The 25,110-nt window shown below is 42.8% G+C and overlaps 1 protein-coding gene across 2 annotated transcripts in view; it reads left to right on the forward strand.

Annotated features, from left to right (window-relative positions):
• LOC126364588 (tyrosine-protein phosphatase non-receptor type 13-like) overlaps positions 1–25,110 on the forward strand; it is a 400,236-nt gene that overhangs the window by 189,632 nt on the left and 185,494 nt on the right. Inside the window, exon 1 of one of the 2 annotated variants that reach the window (XM_050008069.1) lies at positions 13,857–14,047. The exons of the other annotated variant lie outside the window; for it this stretch is intronic. The gene's annotated coding sequence lies outside the window, so the exon portion shown is untranslated. Of the gene's footprint in view, positions 1–13,856; positions 14,048–25,110 lie in introns of those variants that run through there. 2 annotated transcript variants of the gene reach the window in all.

Genomic DNA, 25,110 nt, shown 5'->3' on the forward strand with positions numbered 1-25,110 from the left:
CCAGGTGTTTCCTTGGTTGCTTCGTTGGTTATTGATGTGGGGGAAGGGACCAAACAGCGATGTCATCTGTCCCATCCGGGAGGGGATAGGGAAGGAAGTCGGTCGTGCCCTTTCAAAGGAACCATCCTGGCATTTAGGGAAATCACGGAAAACTCAGATCAGGATGGCCAGACGCGGGTTTGAACCGTCGTTTTCCCGGATGCGAGTCCAGTGTGCTAAGGACTGCGCCACCTCGCTGGGTCATGGTTCCTTACCTGATATTTCATACTTTAAGGTCCTCCCCATTAGCGTGTAACAGAACGCTTTTATTATCATAGTTAACACTAGATGATGGAACTTCAAATCTTCCGAAACCGGTCAAGTACACAATAAGAGATTGTGGATTAAGCAACTGCCCTAGTAGTTTCTTCTTTTTTTTAAATGGACACGATCCGTTGCGGCTGCCCCATAAGAAGAACTCTTTGTCCGAAACAAATCGACGGTCACGAATGTCTTTCTTCAGGCCTCCATAGATATGGATATTGCACGGGGAGAGACCGGGAATGTAGGGAGGATGTGTAACGGCTCTCCGGCACTTTTTGCGACTTGTGGGAGGGCATTATCCTGCATCAGAATGATGCCTTGTGTCAACGTTCCTGGGCTTCATTTTTTGCGTGGACTCTTTGCAAAAATAAAAGCAAGCCACCATATGATGCATGGCGGAGGGTACCTCGTACTGCTACCAGTCATTTCCTTTCCTGTTTCACTCGCAAATAGGGCGAGGGGAAATCACTGTCTATATGGATCCGTACGAGTAATAATTTCTCTTTATCTTCGTGGTTCTTACGCGAAATGTACGTTGGCGGTTGTAGAATCGTTCTGCTGTCAGCTTCAAACGCCGATTCTCTAAATTTTCTCATTAGTGTTTCGTGAGAAGAACTTCATCTTCCCACCAGGCTATTCCACTTGAGTTCATGAAGCACCTGCACAATACTCGCGTGTTGATGAAACCTACCAGTAACGAATCTAGCAGCCTGCCTCTGAATTGCTTCGACGTCTTCCTTTAATCCGACCTCTTTGGGATCCCAAACATCCGAACAGTACGCAAGAATGGGTCGCACCAACGTTCTAATGTAGTCTCTCTTAAAGATGAATCGCACCTTCCTGAAATTCTCCCAGTAAACCGAAGTGGCCGATTTGCCACCTCTACCGTCATTCTCACGTACTCGTTCTATTTCACATCGCTTTGCATAGTTATTTGCAATATGACTGTTTCAAGTAACACATTACTAATGCTGTAATCGAACATTACAGCATTGCTTTCCTTTCTTATCCATATTAACTTATATCTTTCTACATAGGGAAAAAAGATGATAGTGTTCTTCTGACACATGCTTAGAATACAACAGGGGATATTGACACTTTAAATATGGAAATTTCATGTAAACAAGAGAACCAAAATACGCTCGATTGAAGAGGCACAAAGGGATCTAGAAGAATTGGAAATACAGGAAACAGATTTACAACAGAGTAATTTTCATATCAAAAACTGAGATTCGAAATTGCTTCCAGGACAGATTTAGACACAAGACAGAAACATTCTGGACAGGAGGGAAGAGGAAGTATATGAAGACGAGAAAGGAAATGTGACAATATGTGAAGAACTTCCCGTGTCACTGAAACACCTAAGTGATGCGAGGCACCTAGAGTAGACGATATTCTCTTAATATCATTGAGGTCCTTCGGAGAGCCAATCATGACAAAACTATTCCATTTGATACATATGATACTTTTTCAGGCGTCAGTCTTCTGACTGGTTTGATGCGGCCTGCCACGAATTACTCTGCTGTGCGAACATCTTTATCTCAGAGTAGCACTTGCAAACTATGTCCTAAATTATTGGCTGGATGTATTCCAATCTCTGTCTTCCTCTACAGTTTTTGCCCCCTACAGTTCTCTCTAGTACCGCGGAAGTTGTTCCTTGAGGTCGTAACAGATGATCTATCATCTTCTCACTTCTCCTTCTCACTGTTTCCCACGTATTCCTTTCCTCTCCGATTCTGTGCAGAACCTCTTCATTCCTTAGGTTATTAGTCCACATAAGTTTCAACATTCTGCTCTAGCACCACATCTTAAATGCTTTGATTCTCTTCTGCTCCGGTTTTCCCACAGGCTATTCTTCACTACCATACAACGCTGTGCTCCGAACATACATTCTCAGAAATTTCTTCCTCAAATTGACAACTATGTTGGATACTACCATAAATCCTGATGTTAAGTTTCTCGCTGTTCTCATTTCTGCTACCTCTCATTACTTCCGTCTTTCTTCGATTTACTCTCTGTCCATATTCTGTACCCATTAGACTGTTCACTCCAGTCAGCAGATCGTGTAATTCTTTTTCAGTTTGACTCAGAATAGTAATGTCAGTGAATCGTATCACTGATATCCTTTCACCTTGAATTTTAATCCCGCTCCTGAGCCTTTCTCTTATTTCTGTAATTGCTTCTTCGGTGTGCAAATTGAACAGTAGGGGAGAAAGACTACGGCCCTGTCTTAAGCCTTTTTAATCTGACCACTTCATTCTTGGTCGTTCACTCTTATTATTCCCTCTTGGTTCTTGTCCATATTGTATATTCCAATCTCTCCCTATAGCTTACCCCTGTTTTCTTCAGAATTTCGAACATCTTGCGCCATTTTACATTTTGAACTTTTTTTTTCAGGTCGACAAAGCCCATGAATGTATCCTGATTTTTCTTTAGTCTTGCTTCCATTATCAACCACAATATCATAATTGCCTCTCAGGTGCCTTTATCTTTCGTAAAACAAAAACGAATCGTCATCTAACACATCTTCAGTTTTCTCTTCCATTCTTCTGTGTATTATTCTTGTCAGCAACTTGGATGCATGAGCCGTTAAGCTGATTGTGCGATGATTATCGCATATGCCAGCTCGTGCTGTCTTCAGAATGGTGTGGATGATATTTTTCCTAAAGTCAGATGGTATGTCACCAGATTCAGACATTCTACACACCACTGTCAATAGCTATTTTGTTGCCACTTCTCACAGTGGTTTTAGAAATTCTAATGGAATGTTATCTATCCTTTCTATCTTATTTGATATTAAGTCCTCCAAAGCTCTTTTAAATTCTAGTACTGGTTCCCCTGCCTCTTCTAAATCGACTCCTGTTTCTTTGTCTGTCATATCAAACAAATCTTCTCCCTCATAGAGGCGTTAAGTGTACTCTTTCCACCTATCTGCTCTCTCCTCTGCATTTAACAGTGGAATTCCCATTGTACTCTTAATGTTACCACCCTTGCTTTTAATTTCTCCAAAGGATGCTTTGACTTTTCAATATGATGATTTAGTCCTTCGATTTCCTTACAAATGCTGTAAATAAACTATATTCTATACACCACCTTATATCTCACTGACTTTTTAAAATAAACAATATTCCATACAGCATCTAAATTGTTTAAACAATATTCCATATGCTGTGATAAATCAATTAGTATTTCCAGAAGGGTGAGGGAGGCAAGGATAACTGAAGGATATTGATTTAATTAATTAATTAGTCTGACAATTCGATAAAGTGGTTGGGGGTATTTGAATAAGATGAAACAGCTCGTGAATACCAGAAGTAGTACAATTGAGCTACTTCTCATCAATTTTCTTGAATCAGTTTAATTAATTGGTCAATTAATTTTATATCAGAAGTAGTTTCGGATTTCCGAGAGACTGGGAGGGGGTGGGAGTGACATGGAAAACCACTTGACAGAACAACAGGTTAAGGATGGATTATCCTCAGAGCATCATAATCCTTTTAGCATAACAATAGGTTAAGGACCTGTCAGTCAAAAGGGAACTACAGGTTTGCCCCTGAATGTATGCTGGCTCCTGAATGTACACAACCTGCAGTAACAAACTGTGCTGATGACCCTGTTGCCCCACTACTAACGATCCGTTTTTTACTGTCGACAAGAGTGTTTTTGTGTCAGTTTAATGACGTAACTACCGAAGGAATAAAGACGTTTCCATTTAAGAACTGAAGGAATTGTAGGTCATATCAACGATGGTGGTATGAAGCCACGTTCAGAGTGAATAAAGGCGTTTTACACAAGCGACCCTCTGATCGAAAACAACTCTTAAAATGCGTGCGCATTTTGTGCTTGCATGTAGATCAGCACCAACCCACATCTACGGGTGTGTCTCTGGCGTTAGTGACCTATAGCTTGTGCCGAGTGTGAGCTGTAAATTTCCGAGTATGCCACACATTGCACATGCGCAGAAGCGAGTAACTGCGGTGGCGTAGGCTAACACTGGCAATTAACCAGTTATGGTCCAGGTCACTTCTTTTGTGGAAACGGATTTTGTGCTTTCGTGTCATTTTAATTTTCATTGTGTTGCTTGCCTTGTTTTAGAGATACACTGAATATGTTGCACGAGATCCTGGTATTTTTCATACTAGCGTCCTCCTTCAAGACAGGCGAAATATTGGAAATGGAAAAGTATTTACACTGTACAGAGAAAAAGCTCACGCTATGCATTAACAAGAAAGTAAATAGATAATTTGGATAGAAGAAACAGCCATTTGACTGTGTATTACTGTATTTATCTTCTGTACTACCTAGATTTCTGCTTTATCCCATTATCAAATACAATGCTAAAAGTTCTTAGTTGCTACTGGCGTAAAAGCCGAAATGTAGATAGTACAGTAGATAAATACGGCAATACACCGTCAAAATTATTTATTCTTTCAAAAAACGTTGCATGACTGTGGCTAGCCACCTTCGAAAACTTTTTAAGTGGATAAACTTATTTTAATGAAAAATTATTTGAGTAGTGAAAAATCAGAATTACTTGACGAGAAAAATAATTTTCAATCTTATTTGGCTTTTAGCAAGGAAAAAACGCACATATTAAATTAAAATGGCGCTGCTAATTACATTGAGATATGGGCTGATATATCTGCAAGCATGTATTTTCTAGAGCAAATGGATATATATGTTTTGAAATGTTTGGACGGCACTTTTCCTACTATCTGTGTTCTCAGGAGCGTAGAAAGTTTACCACACGACCTTTGAGAAGAACATCCATTATGCATTATGCTTTTGTCATTAATAAACTCTACTATCATTACTCGTAACTACATTTTGTAACTATATTTCGATTGTTTTTTCATAAAAAGGATAGTCCCTGACAACCTCATTTTCACTGTTCAGCAGACAGCTCTCACACCACACACAACTTTGGCGCTGTCACCACTAGAGGCGGACGAGATTTAGTATAGGAATAAAACCCCAGAGTCACTGCAGTAGACGTACTTGTCTCGAATAGGCAAATGTTGCTCCTATCCAAATCCGACTTCGGCTCGATATGCCAAAAACTAACAGCTCGCTAACGATTCAGATGAGATAAGCCCCTGCGTGCTGCAGAAACTGATCGTGGAAATGTAATATTTTGAACGCATAGCTGTTTTGGAGTTACAATTTTTACATAGTTCCAGGTACCTGGCAGTTGTGTGCCCTACAGTGTCCGGACATCGCGGACGGCCAATTGTATTTCTTGGTCCACACTACTGCAGAATGTATTGTTACAATGTGCAGTTACCAATAATTTTCTTCGTGTTAATTACTTTGTCATCGATTGTACATGAAACTGTACACTCCTTCCGTTAAACAATACACACAGTTCAAAGTTTGTCACACACAGCGGTGAAGCTCGACAGGGAGTATGCAAACTCTTGAGCCGAACTCAGAAACTAACTCGTTAAGAGTCCCCGACCGATGAACAGTTCTAGAATTGATCGAACAAGGGATTTTTTGTGACCTCTGCCGAGGGTGAATTACATTTCCTTAGGATTCTTTGAGCAAATACGAGTTTTGCATATGCCTTCCTTTTGTCTCATGTCGCCATCGCGTCTGGTGTCACTCCGGACAGAAACTCTTAGATACTTGAAGGTTGTTAGTTATTCCAGTGACTGATCCCTCATCACGTGATCAAACGATGTCGTAATCTCACCTATATTTACGCACATTATATTCACGTTGTGAGGCCGTCAACATACTTTGCATTAGGCACTGAGTATGGGTATGTCCCTATGGGGTTGGTAACAAGTTTGTAACGATGTCTCACCCCTACACAAAACCGCGATGTCTACGAACAGCGAAGGGCCACAGGCCATATACGTCATGTTTTTTATAAGCTGAAGAGCCAAAGAAACTGATACACCTGCTTAATATCGTGTAGAGCCACCGCGCGGGCGCATAAGTGCCGCAACACGACGTGGGACGTGCCATGGACTCGACTAATGTGTGAAGTAGTGCAGGAGGGAATTGACACCATGAATCCTACAGGGCTGTCCATAAATCCGTAATAGTACGAGGGGGAGGATATTTCTTCTGAACAGCACGTTGCAAGGCATCCCAGATGTGCTCAATAGTGTTCACGTCTGGCTAGTTTGGTGCCCATCGGAAGTGTTTAAACTCAGAAGAGTGTTCCTGGAGCCGTTCTGTAGCAATTCTGGACATGTGGGGTGTCGCATAATCCTGCTGGAACTGTCCAACTCCATCGGAATTCCAAATGGACATGAGTGGATGCAGGTGATTACACAGGATGCGTACGTACGTGTCAGCCGTCAGAATCGTATCTAGACGTATCAGGGGTCCCGTATTACTCCAACTGCACACGCCCCACACCATTACAGAGCCTCCACCAGCTTGAACAGTCCCCTGCTGATATGCATGGCCCGTGGATTCATGAGATTGTCTCCATACTTCTACACATCCATCCGCTCGATACAATTTGAACCGAAACTCGTCCGTCCAGGCAAAATGTTTCCTGTCATCAACAGTCCAATGTCGGTGGTGACGGGCCCAGGCGAGGCGTAAAGCTTCGTGTCGTGCAGTCATCAAGGGTACCCGAGTGGGCCTTCGGTTCCGAAAGCCCATACCGATGATGTTTTGTTGAATGGTTCGCACTCTGACACTTGTTCATGGCTCTGCAGTGAAATCTGCAGCAATTTGTGGAAGGGTTGTACTTCTGTCACATTGAACGATTGTCTTCAGTCGTCGTTGGTCCCGTTCCCGCAGGACCTTTTTCCGGACGCAGTGATGTCGGAGATTTGATGTTTTGCCGGATTCCTGATATTCACGGTTCACTCATGAAAAGGTCCTACGGGAAAATGCACACTTCATCGCTACCTTGGAGTCGCTGTGTCGCACCATTCGTGCGCCGACTGTAACATCACGTTCAAACTCACTGAAATCTTGATAACGTGCCATCGTAGGAGCAGTAACCTATCTAAGAGCTGTACCAGACACTTGTTATCTCATGCAGGCGTTGCTAACCGCAGCTCCGTATTCTGTCTTTTTACATATATCTGTACGTGAATACGCATGGCTAAACAAGTTTTTTTGGCGCTTCAGTGTATATATACTGGGATAGACAGTGGTCCTATCACGTTGCTTATAGTTACGCTGGACGTTAATCTTTTATTCTGTGGAATCCTCTTCATTAAGAGCAAGATAGTGGATTCACTGAATTGTGTTTGTTAGTAAGTCCTCAGATAAATCGTGCACCTGTTCAGATTTCCCGTAAGCACTTTTGTTTACTAGACGACGGCTCAGAACTATATCGAATGCTTTCTGGAAGGCAAGAACCGAGGTAAAATAAATCATAGTAAAAGTAAATTGCATCGACATAGAACCAGGGTAAAATAAATCATATGAAAAGTAAATTGCGTCGACATAAACGTATACGGAGGGCTCTACAGCAGTCCTTCAGGCTCTCTCGAGCCATCAGTGTACGTTACCAAGAACTTCGATTCCAAAGACTTTGGACCTTAGAATTTTAGCATTTTCAGACAAGGAGAGGCATGCTGAAGAATTACAACTTCTACGATTAATGTTCCGAAGGAATGTATACTCAGATCATCAGATTGAAAGGACGGTGCAGTCAAAACCGGAAAGCCGGAGAGAGAAGTTGAGACTGAGACCGAGGAAGAGAAGCCAGAAAATGCTTATCTACCTTATGCTGGTTCAATATCCAGTAGGAACGGTAGACACTTACGGAAACCTGGCATCCGTTGTGTTTCGATCCCTTCAGCTAAGCCGGCCGAGGTGACTGAGCGGTTCTAGAGGCTACAGTCTGGAACCACGCGATCGCTACGGTCGCAGGTTCGAATCCTGCCTCGGGCATGGATGTGTGTGGTGTCCTTAGGTTAGTTTGGTTTGTAGTTACAAGTTCTAGGGGACTGATTACCTCAGAAATTAAGTCCCATAGTGCTCAGCGCCATTTTGAACCTTCCGCTAAAGTGAAATAATATTTTTTGTAATGTTAAAGATGGTCTACGTATCCAAAAGTCGTATGTGTATCGCATTCCGGGTGAATGTCGCATGTCTCACGTGTAGCAGACTGTCAGAAAAGTCGAGGAGAGCTGTAAGGAACATCAGCGACATACCCGACTAAAAAACAAAGCATTGCCAGCTGACACCGTGCGCTGACTCGAATATAATATGAGATGAAATACGGCGAGAGCTGAATCGTTGTGCACGCGATTTTTCTCAGACAGCGTAGTTAATCAGTCTATCCAGATAAAGATGTTAGAAAATATGTTAAACAAGATTGGAGGAATCAGTTAAAAAAAAATCTTGGGCTCCGGCAGTTAGGCTATTAAAATCTCGTCAGCCATCACATCCACCACAGATGGGAAATGCTGAGAGACTTTGCCGTTCGCAGTACATCAGGGCGCGCTGTGAAAGACGAAACAGCATCAAAGAACGTGGCGACGCCGTGAGGCCAACAATAGTTCACACTCTGGTTGGAGTTCAGGCAACGAGTTCACATAGTAGCGGAAGTCGCAGCATCCGAAGAAGATGGCGGGGCAGTCGTCAAAATATTGTGCCTGTAATGGGGACAACTCGGCATAACGCTCGGAAGCACACTACTAAACATTTTAGCAGTTAATATTTCATGTTTTAAATATCTAATGAACATTATGGTATAAGCAGCGTTACACTGAAGAAAATACTACAACCAACCACAAGCTGTAACATTATTATAATCCGGTCATCATGAGAATAAACCTGATTTAAACAAACACAAACGCGATGATTGGTCAAAAGCTGTAGCACACGTACACTGGTGTTTTTACGCACTTGGAAGTAGGTTCAACTTATGTACCAGATATATTATTACTAACTTACGTTAAATGAAACTTTAAGATATTAAAAAGTATTAACTGCCATCAACGCTTTTGTTAATCATGGTTTAGCTATGTAGTTTTTATTTCAAAAATCGTGTACAGTCAGAGCGTCTGCAGTGTTGTGCTCTGATTGTCTCGCTGTTGAGTATGAAAATGGTTGAGGCTGATTTCTGTTCTGCAGTGAAACACGTGCGTGGAACATGGTTAAACTATCCTGTTCTTAATGTTTTTCATAAATTTACGGAGATAATCGGCTGGCTGTAAGTAGTACTTTCAGTGGCTTTAATATTTAACTATACGGTGTACTCCTTCAATACTCTCTTACGTTACAGACAGCTTATGCAGGAAAATTACCCTGTGGTTAGGCAAGGAAGTTTCATCATTCTTGTTTTTAATTACAATAGTATGTGAGCTAAAAACGATAACGTGTTGCGGTTTTCGTCTAGTCGTCTAAGGGGCGTATTGTGACAGATTTGCAGTATATTATTTCATTCTGCTTAAAAATTAAATGACATTCGAAGCTGTATTGCTCCTCTGCTCGTCTGTTTTTACGTGTGAACTGCAGCCGACCACGTCACTGCACGCTAGCTGTACCAAGCTGAATGCGCCGGTAAAGCTGTTGTCCTGTTTCATGGCTAAGTAGATGTGCGCGTAACGCACAGCCAGATCGTACCATTATTATCGTACCTGGCAGCACTCGAGACAGCTTGGCTGCAGTCCCACGTGAAACGGAAATCCAATGAGGTTCCAGATAACGTGGAAGAATACATAATGCAATGTTTACATCAGGTTTATTCTTATCATGAACAGGTTATAGTTTCGAGCCTGAACCCATCGTCAAGTTTCACTTTTCAGTCTTCATGAAAAGCACTGCTTCACATATTATAAGACAGAGGTTTGATTTTCTTTTACAGTCCATGCTGATCAATGAACTGAACTAACTACAGGTTGTACAGGGTGTTTCAAAAATGACCGGTATATTTGAAACGGCAATACAAACTAAACGAGCAGCGATAGAAATACACCGTTTGTTGCAATATGCTTGGGACAACAGTACATTTTCAGGCAGACAAACTTTCGAAATTACAGTAGTTACAGTTGTCAACAACAGATGGCGCTGCGGTCTGGGAAACTCTATAGTACGATATTTTCCACATATCCACCATGCGTAGCAATAATATGGCGTAGTCTCTGAATGAAATTACCCGAAACCTTTGACAACGTGTCTGGCGGAATGGCTTCACATGCATATGAGATGTACTGCTTCAGCTGTTCAATTGTTTCTGGATTCTGGCGGTACACCTAGTCTTTCAAGTGTCCCCACAGAAAGAAGTCACAGAGGTTCATGTCTGGCGGATAGGGAGGCCAATCCACGCCGCCTCCTGTATGTTGGGATAGCCCAAAGCAATCACACGATCATCGAAATATTCATTCAGGAAATTAAAGACGTCGGCCGTGCGATGTGGCCGGGCACCATCTTGCATAAACCACGAGGTGTTCGCAGTGTCGTCTAAGGCAGTTTGTACCGCCACAAATTCACGAAGAATGTCCAGATAGCGTGATGCAGTAATCGTTTCGGATCTGAAAAATGGGCCAATGATTCCTTTGGAAGAAATGGCGGCCCAGACCAGTACTATTTGAGGATGCAGGGACTATGGGATTGCAACGTGGGGCTTTTCGGTTCCCCATATGCGCCAGTTCTGTTTATTTACGAAGCCGTCCAGGTAAAAATGAGCTTCGTCAGTAAACCAAATGCTGCCCACATGCATATCGCCATCATCAATCCTTTGCACTATATCGTTAGCGAATGTCTCTCGTGCAGCAATGGTAGCGGCGCTGAGGGGTTGCCGCGTTTGAATTTTGTATGGATAGAGGTGTAAACTCTGGCGCATGAGACGATACGTGGACTTTGGCGTCATTTGGACCGTAGCTGCAACACGGCGAACGGAAACCCGAGGCCGCTGTTGGATCACCTGCTGCACTAGCTGCGCGTTGCCCTCTGTGGTTGCCGTACGTGGTCGCCCTACCTTTCCAGCACGTTCATCCGTCACGTTCCCAGTCCGTTGAAATTTTTCAAACAGATCCTTTATTGTATCGCTTTTCGGTCGTTTGGTTACATTAAACCTCCGTTGAAAACTTCGTCTTGTTGCAACAACACTGTGTTCAAGGCGGTGGAATTCCAACAGCAGAAAAATCCTCTGTTCTAAGGAATAAACCATGTTGTCCACAGCACACTTGCACGTTGTGAACAGCACACGCTTACAGCAGAAAGACGACGTACAGAATGGCGCACCCACAGACTGCGTTGTCTTCTATATATTTCACATCACTTGCAGCGCCATCTGTTGTTGAAAATTGTAACTACTGTAATTTCGAAAGTTTCTCCGCCTGAAAATGTACTGTTGTCCCAAGCATATTGCAACAAACGGTGTACTTCTATCGCTGCTCGTTTAGTTTTTATTGCCGTTTCAAATATACCGGTCATTTTTGAAACACCCTGTATTTAGTTCATTGATCAGCATGGATTGTAAAAGAAAATCAAATCTCTGTCTTAGAATATCTAAAACAAGGCTTTTCATGAAGACACATACTTAAAATTTGCAAAGAAGTCAACGCTACCATGTGCCTATGGGCTCACAATAAAATCATTTCGCCGGCCGAGGTGGCCGAGCGGTTCTAGGCGATACAGTCTGGAAGCGCGCGACCGCTACGGTCGCAGGTTCGAATCCTGCCTCGGGCATGGGTGTGTGCGATGTCGTTAGGTTAGTTAGCTTTAAGTGGTTCTAAGTTCTAGGGGACTGGTGACCTCAGAAGTGAAGTCCGATAGTGCTCAGAGCCATTTGAACCAAAATCATTTCAAGAACACTTGTGGCTGTCACAGTATTTCCTACAGTGTAATTTACAAAAACAGCTGCCGTGTTCTCTAACCAAAATGCGTAAAATAATATAAATATTGTGTAGGCCGTGAAAGATCTCTAAGATGTTGCATTTTTCAGTCATAATGGAACTGGTAAGGATGAATGCGAGTACAAAACTGTGGTTGTTATCGGAACCAACACTGATTGCTGGATATTATTCTTTCATTCTGACAGCAGAGGAATTTATCTAAAGAATGATTGCTCTCAGATGAACAAGAACCAAAATTGCCTACAGTAAGACCAAACTGTTTGTAATTAGTATGCTGAAACAAGAAAAGGGTATCAAATTATATTAATGAGGTGGTTGAAGAAATCGCGAGTTAACAGAACATGACGAGCACATCCATTCTACATCTGCATCTACATGATTACTCTGCAATTTACATTTAAGTGCTTGGCAAAGGGTTAATCGAACCACAATCATACTATCTCTCTACCATTCCATTCCCGAACAGCGCGCGGGAAAAACGAACACCTAAACCTTTCTGTTCGCGCTCTGATTTCTCTTATTTTCTTTTGATGATCATTTCTACCTATGTAGGTTCGGCTCAACAAAGTATTTTCGCATTCGGAAGAGAAAGTTGGTGACTGAAATTTCGTAAATAGATCTCGCCGCGACGAAAAACGTCTTTGCTTTAATGACTTCCATCCCAACTCGCGTATCACATCTGCCACACTCTCTCCCCTATTGCGTGATAATGCAAAATGAGCTGTCCTTTTTTGCACCCTTTCGATGTCCTCCGTCAATCCCACCTGGTAAGGATCCCACACCACGCATCAATATTCTAACAGTGGACGAACGAGTGTAGTGTAAGCTGTCTCTTTAGTGGACTTGTTGCATCTCCTAAGTGTCCTGCCAATGAAACGCAACCTTTGGCTCGCCTTCCCCACAATATTATCTATGTGGTCTTTCCAACTGAAGTTGTTCGTCGTTTTAACACCCAGGTACTTAGTTGAATTGACAGCCTTGAGAATTGTACTATTTATCGAGTAATCGAATTCCAACGGATTTCTTTTGGAATTCATGTGGATCACCTCACACTTTTCGTTATTTAGCGTCAACTGCCACCTGCCACACCATACAGCAATCTTTTCTAAATCGCTTTGCAACTGATACTGGTCTTCGGATGACCTCACTAGACCGTAAATTACAGCATCATCTGCAAACAACCTAAGAGAACTGCTCAGATTGTCACCCAGGTCATTTATATAGATCAGGAACAGCAGAGGTCGCTTAACTGAGTAAAGGAAAGGTATTTATTTTCAAAAACTGGATACCTTACACAGAAGCTGTAAGTGTAAACGCGAACCTATATGTACAAACGAAAAAACTGTGGAATATTTCAGGACACTCACTGAACGTGCCTTGAAACTAACGCGAATCGCGTCAGGGTGCACAACATAAATAAAAAAAACTTAATGTACAGCATGCAAAAGGCGTTTTTCTCTTGAACTGCTGTAATTTATTCATTCTGTGTTGTTGAGACGTAAAGTGCGAAAGTTGTTGGTTCGTATTTGGTTCGGCTAAGCTTCCAGTAAAGAACGGATGGCGTGGGATGCAGCGGGAGTTGCCGTTGGCCTCAAGCGCGGCTGACCGTCTGGCGAGACGTTTCGAAGCCGGTTGTAGGAGGCGTAGCGATGTTATCAGGACGGCGAGTAGAGCCAGCGGCGTGTAGGTGGAGGGGGAACCGGGTCTGGCTGCACGGAACCCGGCTGGACTGGCGGGAAGGATGAGTCAGTCAAGGTGTGCATTCAACCTGTAACCGTCGTCTCCCGTGTGTAAAAGTGCGACGCTCGCCGTGTCCCAGTGCACCGCCGGCAGCTGCGGGCGATGTGACCTGTGCTGACAGAAACGCGTGTTTAGATCTCTTATCTGTGCGTGACGTGCTGGCCATGGGGGCACCGTCACTGGAGGACCTGCCGTAGCGACGAGAATCACTGCTATAGGTAAATAATGACGAACGCGGGGAAGATTCCACTCCTGGATAGCGAGCATCTCGTTCCGCGCACTACTATTTTATTTATTTTGCATGAAAAGAGCAGCTGGACTGCTAAAGACGCTTCAAATCTGGCGCAGTCCCAGTGGAATATCTGCCCTCTTTTGCTGTTTTCATTAAATGTACTTCTTCGGAAAGATTCTTTCTTTAGAGAGTATACTGTGACTCTCTTCAGTAGTAAACAAGCCTCTGCTTAAAAGCGCATGCGAAGCGAAGCAATCACGCTTCAGATGGCCGTGACCCAAAAAGCTGCACCGTACAGAGCTCTGTTTACAAAAATTGACTTTCTTTTGGATTAGCTAGAATTCGTAGCTAGAGTATTACATAATTTTTTGTATCCGTCTTCCACAAAAAAAGTTTAAAGGGCCGATGAAATTCAATTCTTCGCCGAGTTTTGCGTATCCGTTACATAGGTACGACTTGAGTGGTAGAAGTCATTCTTTGTAATACGACAGTCATAAACACGTTCTTTTTTGAAAAGTTCTTATTTTGTTACATATTATATTATATTGAGAGCGGAGTATGTTTGGGGAAATTTTTAAATTCAGTTTCCTTTGCTATGTATTTAAACTTGTATACCTTCTTCTGAACATTTGATTTCCTGCAAGAAGGTTTGAAACAGTTGCTGAAAGAAATGAGTGCCGAGTTTTATTCAAGCGCTACATAAATGAATGAGCTTCAGTAGAATTTTAAACTGAAAATTGGAGTGGCTGAGAGCGAATATGGTAGTGTGTTCAGCCGGTAAAAAGTGATTTGCAGTACAGACTTCTGGTCATTTCAACAATATTAGGTAATTCTTGCTTAAAACACCATTGGAAGTTTGCAGTCTTACTCACCCTCTAACGGAAGAAGACCGAGATATATAACAGAGGCACTGAAAATTAGAAGTTGCTGATTCACGGATAGAGATACGATCTTTTTGACACAAATTGTTTCCGTAGTCCTCATCGGTTATTTCTGACTAGTCGCCTGTCCGCAGAAGAAACATTTATGATCCTTTCTCTCGAATGTCGCAGACAGCCTGTCATAACGTTGCACTGTGATCTCTGACTTTGCGCTTGTCACTTAAGTTGTCACATTTGTGCCCTTATTCGCTAAGTTTGCCAATCAGCTCTTTTGTGAAGTACTATTTATTTCATGTCAACTAGCGTATTCACACATGATTACTTTTACTCTACTGCCGAATTGTTTTCGCGGTCCATAATACGAGTAGCTTCTTCATACCAACGTACTTACTGTAATATTGCCGCCGGCCGTTGTGACCGAGCGGTTCTAGGCGCTTCGGTGCGGAACCACGTGATTGCTACGGTCGCAGGTTCGAATCCTGCCTCGGGCATGGATGTGTGTGATGTCCTTGGGTTAGTTAGGTTTAAGTATTTCTAAATCGGGGACTGATGACCTCAGATGTTAAGTCCCTTAGTGTTTAGAGACAATTGAACATTTTTTTGTAATATCGCCACCTAAACGTTTCAGATTTAGGTGCCTTTCAAACAGTCCATGTTTATCAAGCTTTTGTGAGAATGTAGGAGTCTGATGCATAGATCATCACAGAAAGCGCAGTGGAGTGGACGATTACAAATATCATGCCGTCCACGTGCAAAGAAGTTTCTAAATACGCTGAGCCCCATTAAAGACAAATGACATAACAAGCAAAGTGTTAACGGCCTTAAACCGCGTGTTTCTATAGTGGGAGTTATGGTTAGTGTACGAGTGTGAAATCGGTTCGCAACACTAAAAGTGCGTTTTGCCGAAGGTTGTGCATACAAAATAGTTTAAGTGGCTCTGAGTACTATGGGACTTAACATCTGAGGTCACCACTCCCGTAGAATTTAGAACTACGTAAACCTAACACACACATCCATGCCCGAGGCAGGGTTCGAACCTGCGACCGTAGCGATGGCGCGGTTCCAGACTGAAGCGCCTTGAACTGCTCGTCCACTTCGGCCGGCGATGTGCATACAAGCCATCATAATATGTGTAATATTTTGCTCGTTAATTAGCAAAACAAAGTGCCCGTTGTTAACGACAAGCGCGAAGACGAACATGTGAAGCATACGGAACAAGAGACAAGAGGTTCCTCCTCAATATTTGTCGTTATCCTTAGGAATTCGTGAGTTTATCCTTTATTGCTACACAGTTGTTTATAATACTCTTGAGCTTCCTTCCTTTCCCGCCTCGCCAAAAATAAAACTGGAAAAGCGTGTCTTTCACGACCCTGTCAATAGAAAGAACGCACATCGCGACTCGACATCCAGTAACAGCTGTGAGAGAAACACGCATCCCCATGCAGTCGTTGACCTTTGAAAACAGGTAAGGAGGAAAATGGTATCATGCTCTGTACAATTTCGCAAAATTGAATCTCCTCTCTAAGCTACTCTGTATCTGCCTTCTCTCTCTCTCTCTCTCTCTCTCTCTCTCTCTCTCTCTACTAGATAATGGCGTGTGATCTCGAAAGCTTACCTGTCTCCTTCAGAAAATAAGATGAAAATTTTCAGCTATCTCTGTCATTGGTTATTTTGTCCCTCGTCGTAAAAGACGGAATAACGGCTCCCTCTTTTATTTACTGCGATATTACATATTGCTTCACCACGCAAACAGTACCATAAGTACTTTATGTCTACAATGTCAGCTTAATGCAACACGGTCATTTCATAAAGTATCATGTACGAACCAATTAATGCTACAAGTTTGGCATATTAGATTACGAAATGTTTTCGCTGTTGCGTTCTTATTCTGCCACACCATTCACGTGTTTTGCCCAGTGTTGTTATTTGTTTACATAGACCTCCCCTCCCTCGGCATCCCTCCCGTCCCTCGTGGCCTCTGTCACGTCTAAGAGGCTGTGTGTGCGTCTTGAGAATCCGTGATCATATTTCAAAAATTACGATTTCTGCTGTACTAATTATCAAACCTATAAATTACAATAAAAATTCTACAATAAGTGTCACTGAATTCTTTAAGCCAAAAAGCCGAATAGTTCTTTCATCCTTTACTCTGTCTATTTTACTTTCAGTGTAGCATTCGTTAAATGCTACTTATTGTGTGATTCGATCACAAGTAGAAAGTTAATAGTGGATCACCAACAACTTCTGTCAGAGATAGGAAATGAATTAGCTTCTGCATTTATTACGAAACCTCCCGAATTCTGCGTACCTATTAGAGTTTCTCCCCTTCCATTCTGGCGTTTTCCAGCTTCGTTACATGATTCACACCTGTTTATTTACCTCGAGTATAATGCTTGTTTCTTTCTCCGGGCGCCCCCTTCTGGGGTTACGACTTCATCTTATTTTGCGGGGAGGTGTTGTGTTCGTTATTGGTCTCCAAATCGTGCAAGCTCAATTCTGGTGATTTTGTGTTTGAACTACAGGTGGTGATTCATTCGATAGTGACCAAAGAGGGGCATTTAAATCTTTCGTGATTGAAGAAGAAGGGACAGTAGCCTCGTTATTATCAGCAGTCCTCTCCGATCTCAAGAAACCATTCGTTTAGAATAAATTCTTATGAAGTCTGAACAACAATTACCCATTTAGTATGACAACATTGTGGTGATACTTAAACAAATATTTAATTTTCTACCGATTGGCAAATAAAAGTTAGGTTTTTATATTTTAGAAATATTGCTAGGCACAAATTGTGTGTGTGTGTGTGTGTGTGTGTGTGTGTGTTAGAGAGAGAGAGAGAGAGAGAAAGAGGAGATGAGGTGCTTGCATTATACACTACTGGCCATTAAAATTGCTACACCACCCGCGCTACAGACGCGAAATTTAACCAACAGGAAGAAGATGCTGTGATATGCAAATGATTAGCTTTTCAGAGCATTCACATAAGGTTGGCGACACCTACAACGTGCTGACATGAGGAAAGTTTCCAACCGATTTCTCATACACAAACAGCATTTGACTGGCGTTGCCTGGTGAAACGTTGTTGTGATGCTTCATGTAAGGAGAAGAAATGCGTACCATCATGTTTCCGACTTTGATAAAGGTCGGATTGTAGCCTATCGCGATTGCGGTTTATCATATGGCGACATTGCTGCTCGCGTTGGTCGATATCCAACGACTGTTAACAGAATATGGAATCGGTGGGTTCAGGAGGGTAATACGGAACGCCGTGCTGGATCCCAACGGCCTCGTATCACTAGCAACCGAGATGACAGGCATGTTATCCGCATGGCTGTAACGGATCGTGCAGCCACGTCTCGATGCCTGAGTCAACAGATGGCACCGTTTGCAAGACAACACGAACAGTTCGACGACGTTTTCGGCAGCATGGACTATCAGCTCAGAGACCATGGCCGCGGTTACCCTTGACGCTGCATCACAGACAGGAGCGCCTGCTATAGTGTACTCAACGACGAACCTGGGTGCACGAATGGCAAAACGTCATTTTTTTTCGGATGAATCGAGGTTCTGTTTACAGCATCATGATGGTCACATCCGTGTATGGCGACATCGCAGTGAACACACATTGGAAGCGTGTATTCGTCATCGCCATACATCACCCGGCGTGATGTTATGGGGTGCCATTGGTTACACGTCTCGGTCACCTCTTGTTCGCATTGACGGCACTTTAAACCGTGGACGTTACATTTCAGATGTGTTACCACCTGTGGCTCTACCCTTCATTCGATCCCTGCGAAACCCTACATTTCAGCAGGATAATGCACGACCGTATGTTGCAGGTCCTGTACGGGCCTTTGTGGATACAGAAAATGTTCGACAGCACATTCTCCAGGTCTCTCACCGATTGAAAACGTCTGGTCAATGGTGGCCGAGCAACTGGCTCGTCACAATACGCCACTTGATGAACTGTGATATCGTGTTGAAGCTGCATGGGCAGCTGTACTTGTATACGCCATCCAAGCTCTGTCTGACTCAATGCCCAGGCGTATCAAGGCCGTTATTACGACCAGAGGTGGTTGTTCTGGGTACTGATTTCTCAGGATCTATGCACCCAAATTGCGTGAAAATGTAATCACATGTCAGTTGTGGTGTAATATATTTGTCCAATGAATACCCGTTTATCATCTGCATTTCATCTTGGTGTAGCAATTTTGATGACCAGTAATGTAGTTCAATTTATGTGATACGTCGGTGTCCGGGAGCCAAATGACTAACAAAAATTGCGTTATGTTCGTGAACCAGAGAGGGGGAAACCGTTCTAGGACTTGCCCTGAATACTGTGGGAAACCGACTTAAAAATGACTCTCTCTGGTAGGTAAATAGGAACTGCAAATAGCACGATGACTGAAGCAAAATCTCAGTCCACCATCCACGTCAAGGTCATTAGAAGTGTAACATTCGATCTGTTGGATGGTGAACGATTTCAAATGTAGGGACTGTGCAAACCGAAGTAATAATGTCTGGACAGGGGATTAGAATCGCTATCACACAGAAAACAAGTTACGCGTCGTAATCACTGCACAACCTGTATGAGTTAGTCCTCGAAATACAACCGCAGCGCTCGGAACTTGGGAGCCATACTGTACGGCACAGTTATCGGCGCCTGCGGCGAGTTTTTTCGCCGGCGTGGCTGCCGCGACGCTTGCGGCGCGCCCTATGCGGCGGTGCATTGTGAACTGGAAACGCTTTTAGCGGCAGGTGGGTGCTCCCCGAGCACGAGGTGGCTCGGCCGGCGCTGCGGTTGTCGTGCTTCACAGCCCCCACCTGCCAGCAAGCGGGGCTCCCTCTTTCCTATCGGGACATCTGCCCGCCCTCCGCACACTGCCATAAAGCCACAAACTGTCGCTCTCTCGCCGAGCCAGCTCGTCTCACTTTTTTCACACTTACCCGTAGATAGGCTGCACGTCAAAGACTTTGTTTTTATGCTCGGTGTACTTCATTTTGCTGCTGTTGAAAGCTCTTGTAGCCGCCCTTCCGCGTTTCCAAACTGAATTTGGATTTTTAAAACACCTTTTTCTGCAACCCAGTGGTTTTCCTTTTTTTATTCTGTACCCAAACATGTTTCGACATTTTAGACATATTTTTTTTATTTCTGAAACTTTAATCATTTTAAAGATGTGATTGCCAGTTTTTTCCCTTTCCGCCGCTGAAGAGCATACATCATGCTTTTTGTGGCATCCTTATCTCCATTGTTTCTCGCGCTTTGTTTCACTTTACTACCATCTGGCCGGCTGGGGTGGCCGAGCGGTTCTGTCTGGAACCGCGCGACCGCTACGGTCGCAGGTTCGAACCCTGCCTCGAGCATGGATGTGTATGATGTCCTTAGGTTAGTTGGGTTTAAGTAGTTCTAAATTCTCCGGGGACTGATGACCTCAGAAGTTAAGCCCCATAGTGCTCAGAGCCATTTTTGAACTACCATCTGGTATCGCAAGTTTCCGGTAACTTAAGCAAAATTCAAGAAAACTTTGTCACCACTTTCACCGAAAAAAAGAAAATACTATATTTAGTAAAACTGATGTTTACACATTTATCGAGAGGAACACCTGTCGTTGAATGTGGCAATGCAAGTTTTGCTAAAGCTCGTTCTTGTGCATGTAAACTTGCGATACCAGTGTGAGTCTAATCTAAAAGCCGTAAATTCAACTAAATACCTAGGTATTACAATTATGAACAACTTAAATTGGAAGGAACATATAGAAAATGTTGTGGGGAAGGCAACTCAAAGACTGCGTTTTATTGGCAGGACACTTAAAAAATGTAACATACCTACTAAGGAGACTGGCTACACTACGCTTGTCGTCCACTTTTAGAATACTGTTGCGCTGTGTGGGATCGTTACCAGATACGACTGACGGAATACATCGAAAAAGTTCAAAGAAAGGCAGCACGTTTTGTATTATCGCGAAATATGGGAGAGAGTGTCACAGAAATGATGCAGGATTGGGATGAACATCATTAAAAGAAAAGCGTTTTTCGTTGCGACGGAATCTTCTCACGAAATTCCAATCACCATCTTTCTCCTCCGAATGCGAAAATATTTTGTTGACACCGCCTTACATAGGGAGAAACGATCACCAAGATAAAATAAGGGAAATCAGAGCTCGTACGGAAAGATATAGGTGTTAATTCTTTCCGCGCGCTATACGAGAATGGAATAATAAGAGAATTGTGAAGGTGGTTCGATGAACCCAATGCCAGGCACTTAAATGTGATTTGCAGAGTATCCATGTAGACGTAGATGTAGATGAGTGAAGTGTAAATGGTGTGAACAACAGCATAAGTAAATGCAACCTACAGTGAAATATGGAAAATTTCTTGCTCTGGTCCACCACTGCAGAGTGTCTGGTAGGCATCTTCTCTGTGCCATATTGCACCGTCTGTGACGGTGTACACAGCGATTGTGGGTGTGGTGCTACGTGGGAAACAATACCTCGTTTCACAGGTGCCCTGATGTCACCGTTGGCATAGTTATCCATTGACCGGAATGCTATCTTCCGTACAGAACACGATCATACGGACATCTGGTTGACACTTTGTACGATTATATCGTGAATTAGATATAAGACGGGGAAATCGCGATTTGTTGCTTCAATTTTGGACACCAGTGTAAGTACAAAACATATAAGAACTGGCCTAGCCTGTAAAATCGCATCTATAAAATTAATGCAGTTTCAGAAATACAATTAGACCTCTCAAGATGTTTGGGTAAAGAATTTAAAAAAAGGAAAAACATTGCTTTTTACATAGGTTGTAATTTTAAAAATCCCCAATTCAATGTGACTTCACTTGCCGTTGTGCGATCTCTAAATGCAGAGTAAGTAAGTGATGGCAGTGGGATTACGACACTCAATAGTCCGATTACTAACCACCGTCATTTAGGGTAAGGGTGGGTCTGTATTTGGCTTGAAACGAAGTGCGTGCTTGACATCATTTGCTAGATTAATATGTAATTTTTGTATGTGATGTTTATTCCATTATATGCCTGATGCTTTTGCGTAACATCAACGTATCCAGTATTTCAGTAACGGTTCGGGATACCTTTAGACAAGATTTTGACCAGAAAAGTCACGTACAGCGCAAAGGGTTATTCTGAATCGTTACTTATCGCAACTTGACCACTTTGAAATATGATGGTTCTCGATCCATTACTTTAAATCTTTTTCGTTTCTAATATTCATACTACACTACGCCTCTCGGGCTTTCGTCCGACACCTACTGCCTATAGTGGCTTCGAATCGTGATGGCAGAAAAAACTATCACAGTTAGTATTTGACTGGCAAGAAGAGGAGAGGCTAGAGTAAAATTCCTAATCACCAGTCTGAATTTGTTTCGAAGCCTGACTTCAGCGTCAGATGGGAACGTTAAGCCTGGTACTATTCGAGAGGAATAAGCTCTGTCGGTCCCAGGTTTCACCCTGTTCCTTCTCTTACTGTCATATAACACAAACATGACACTTCAGTATACACGCTCCCATCAGAGTCAAGTAAGTACACTCAACAAATGAACTTTAGCGCCGACAGGTGCCTCCCCCCATGAACCACGGACCTTGCCGTTGGTGGGGAGGCTTGCGTGCCTCAGCGATACAGATGGCCGTACCGTAGGTCCAGCCACAACGAAGGGGTATCTGTTGAGACGCCAGACAAACGTGTGGTTCCTGAAGAGGGGCAGCAGCCTTTTCAGTAGTTGCAGGGGCAACAGTCTGGATGATTGACTGATCTGCCCTTATAACAATAACCAAAACGGCCTTGCTGTTTTGGTACTGCGAACGGCTGAAAGCAAGGGGAAACTACGGCCGTAATTTTTCCCGAGGGCATGCAGCTTTACTGTATGATTAAATGATGATGGCGTCCTCTTGGGTAAAATATTCCGGAGATAAAATAGTCCCCCATTCGGATCTCCGGGCGGGGACTACTCAAGAGGATGTCGTTATCAGGAGAAAGAAAACTGGCGTGCTACGGATCGGAGCGTGGAATGTCAGATCCCTTAATCGGGCAGGTAGGTTAGAAAATTTAAAAAGGGAAATGGATAGGTTAAAGTTAGATATAGTGCGAATTAGTGAAGTGCGGTGGCAGGAGGAACAAGACTTTTGGTCAGGTGACTACAGGGCTATAAACACAAAATCTAATAGGGGTAATGCAGGAGTAGGTTTAATAATGAATAGGAAAATAGGAATGCGGGTAAGCTACTACAAACAGCATAGTGAACGCATTATTGTGGCCAAGATAGATACGAAGCCAACACCTACTACAGTAGTACAAGTTTATATGCCAACTAGCTCTGCAGATGACGAAGAAATTGAAGAAATGTATGATCAAATAAAAGAAATTATTCAGATAGTGAAGGGTGACGAAAATTTAATAGTCATGGGTGACTGGAATTCGGTAGTAGGTAAAGCGAGAGAAGGAAACGTAGTTGGTGAATATGGACTGGGGCAAAGAAATGAAAGAGGAAGCCGCCTGGTAGAATTTTGCACAGAGCACAACTTAATCACAGCTAACACTTGGTTCAAGAACCATAAAAGAAGGCTGTATACATGGAAGAATCCTGGAGATACTGACAGGTTTCAGACAGATTATATAATGGTAAGACAGATTTAGGAACCAGGTTTTAAATTGTAAGACATTTCCAGGAGCAGATGTGGACTCTGACCACAATCTATTGGTTATGACCTGTAGATTAAAACTAAAGAAACTGCAAAAAGGTGGGAATTCAAGGAGATGGGACCTGGATAAACTAAAAGAACCAGAGGTTGTACAGAGTTTCAGGGAGAGCATAAGGGAGCAATTGACAGGAATGGGGGAAAGAAATACGGTAGAAGAAGAATGGGTAGCTTTGAGGGATGATGTAGTGAAGGCAGCAGAGGATCAAGTAGGTAAAAAGATGAAGGCTAGTAGAAATCCTTGGGTAACAGAAGAAGTATTGAATTTAATTGATGAAAGGAAAAAATATAAAAATGCAGTAAATGAAGCAGGTAAAAAGGAATACAGACATCTCAAAAATGAGATCGACAGAAAGTGCAAAATGGCTAAGCAGGGATGGCTAGAGGACAAATTTAAGGATGTAGAGGCTTATCTCACTAGGGGTAAGATAGATACAGCCTACAGGAAAATTAAAGAAACCTTTGGAGATAAGAGAACCACTTGTATGAACATCAAGAGCTCAGATGGAAACCCAGTTCTAAGCAAAGAAGGGAAAGCAGAAAGGTGGAAGGAGTATATAGAGGGTCTATACAAGGCCGATGTACTTGAGGACAATATTATGGAAATGGAAGAGGATGTAGATGAAGATGAAATGGGAGATACGATACTGCGTGAAGAATTTGACAGAGCACTGAAAGACCTGAGTCGAAACAAGGCCCCGGAGGAGACAACATTCCATTAGAACTACTGACGGCCTTGCGAGAGCCAGTCCTGACAAAACTCTACCATCTGGTGAGCAAGATGTATGAGACAGGCGAAATACCCTCAGACTTCAAGAAGAATATAATAATTCCAATCCCAAAGAAAGCAGGTGTTGACAGATGTGAAAGTTACCGAACTATCAGTGTAATAAGTCACAGCTGCAAAATACTAACGCGAATTCTTTACAGACGAATGGAAAAACTAGTAGAAACCGACCTCGGTGAAGATCAGTTTCGATTCCGTAGAAATGTTGGAACACGTGAGGCAATACTGTCCCTACGACTTATCTTATAAGCTAGATTAAGGAAGGGCAAACCTACGTTTCTAGCATTTGTAGACTTAGAGAAAGTTTTTGAAAATGTTGATTGGAATACTCTCTTTCAAATTCTGAAGGTAGCAGGGGTAAAATACAGGGAGCGAAAGGCTATTTACAATTTGTACAGAAACCAGATGGCAGTTATAAGATTCGAGGGACATGAAAGGGAAGCAGTGGTTGGGAAGGGTGTGAGACAGGTTTGCAGTCTCTCCCCGATGATATTCAATCTGTATATTGAGCAAGCAGTAAAGGAAACAAAAGAAAAATTCGGAGTAGGTATTAAAATTCATGGAGAAGAAATAAAAATGTTGAGGTTCGCTGATGACATGGTAATTCTGTCAGAGACGGCAAAGGACTTGGAAGAGCAGTTGAACGGAATGGACAGTGTCTTGAA

Source organism: Schistocerca gregaria, chromosome 1 (genome assembly GCF_023897955.1).
Source record: "Schistocerca gregaria isolate iqSchGreg1 chromosome 1, iqSchGreg1.2, whole genome shotgun sequence".
NCBI lineage: Eukaryota > Metazoa > Arthropoda > Insecta > Orthoptera > Acrididae > Schistocerca > Schistocerca gregaria.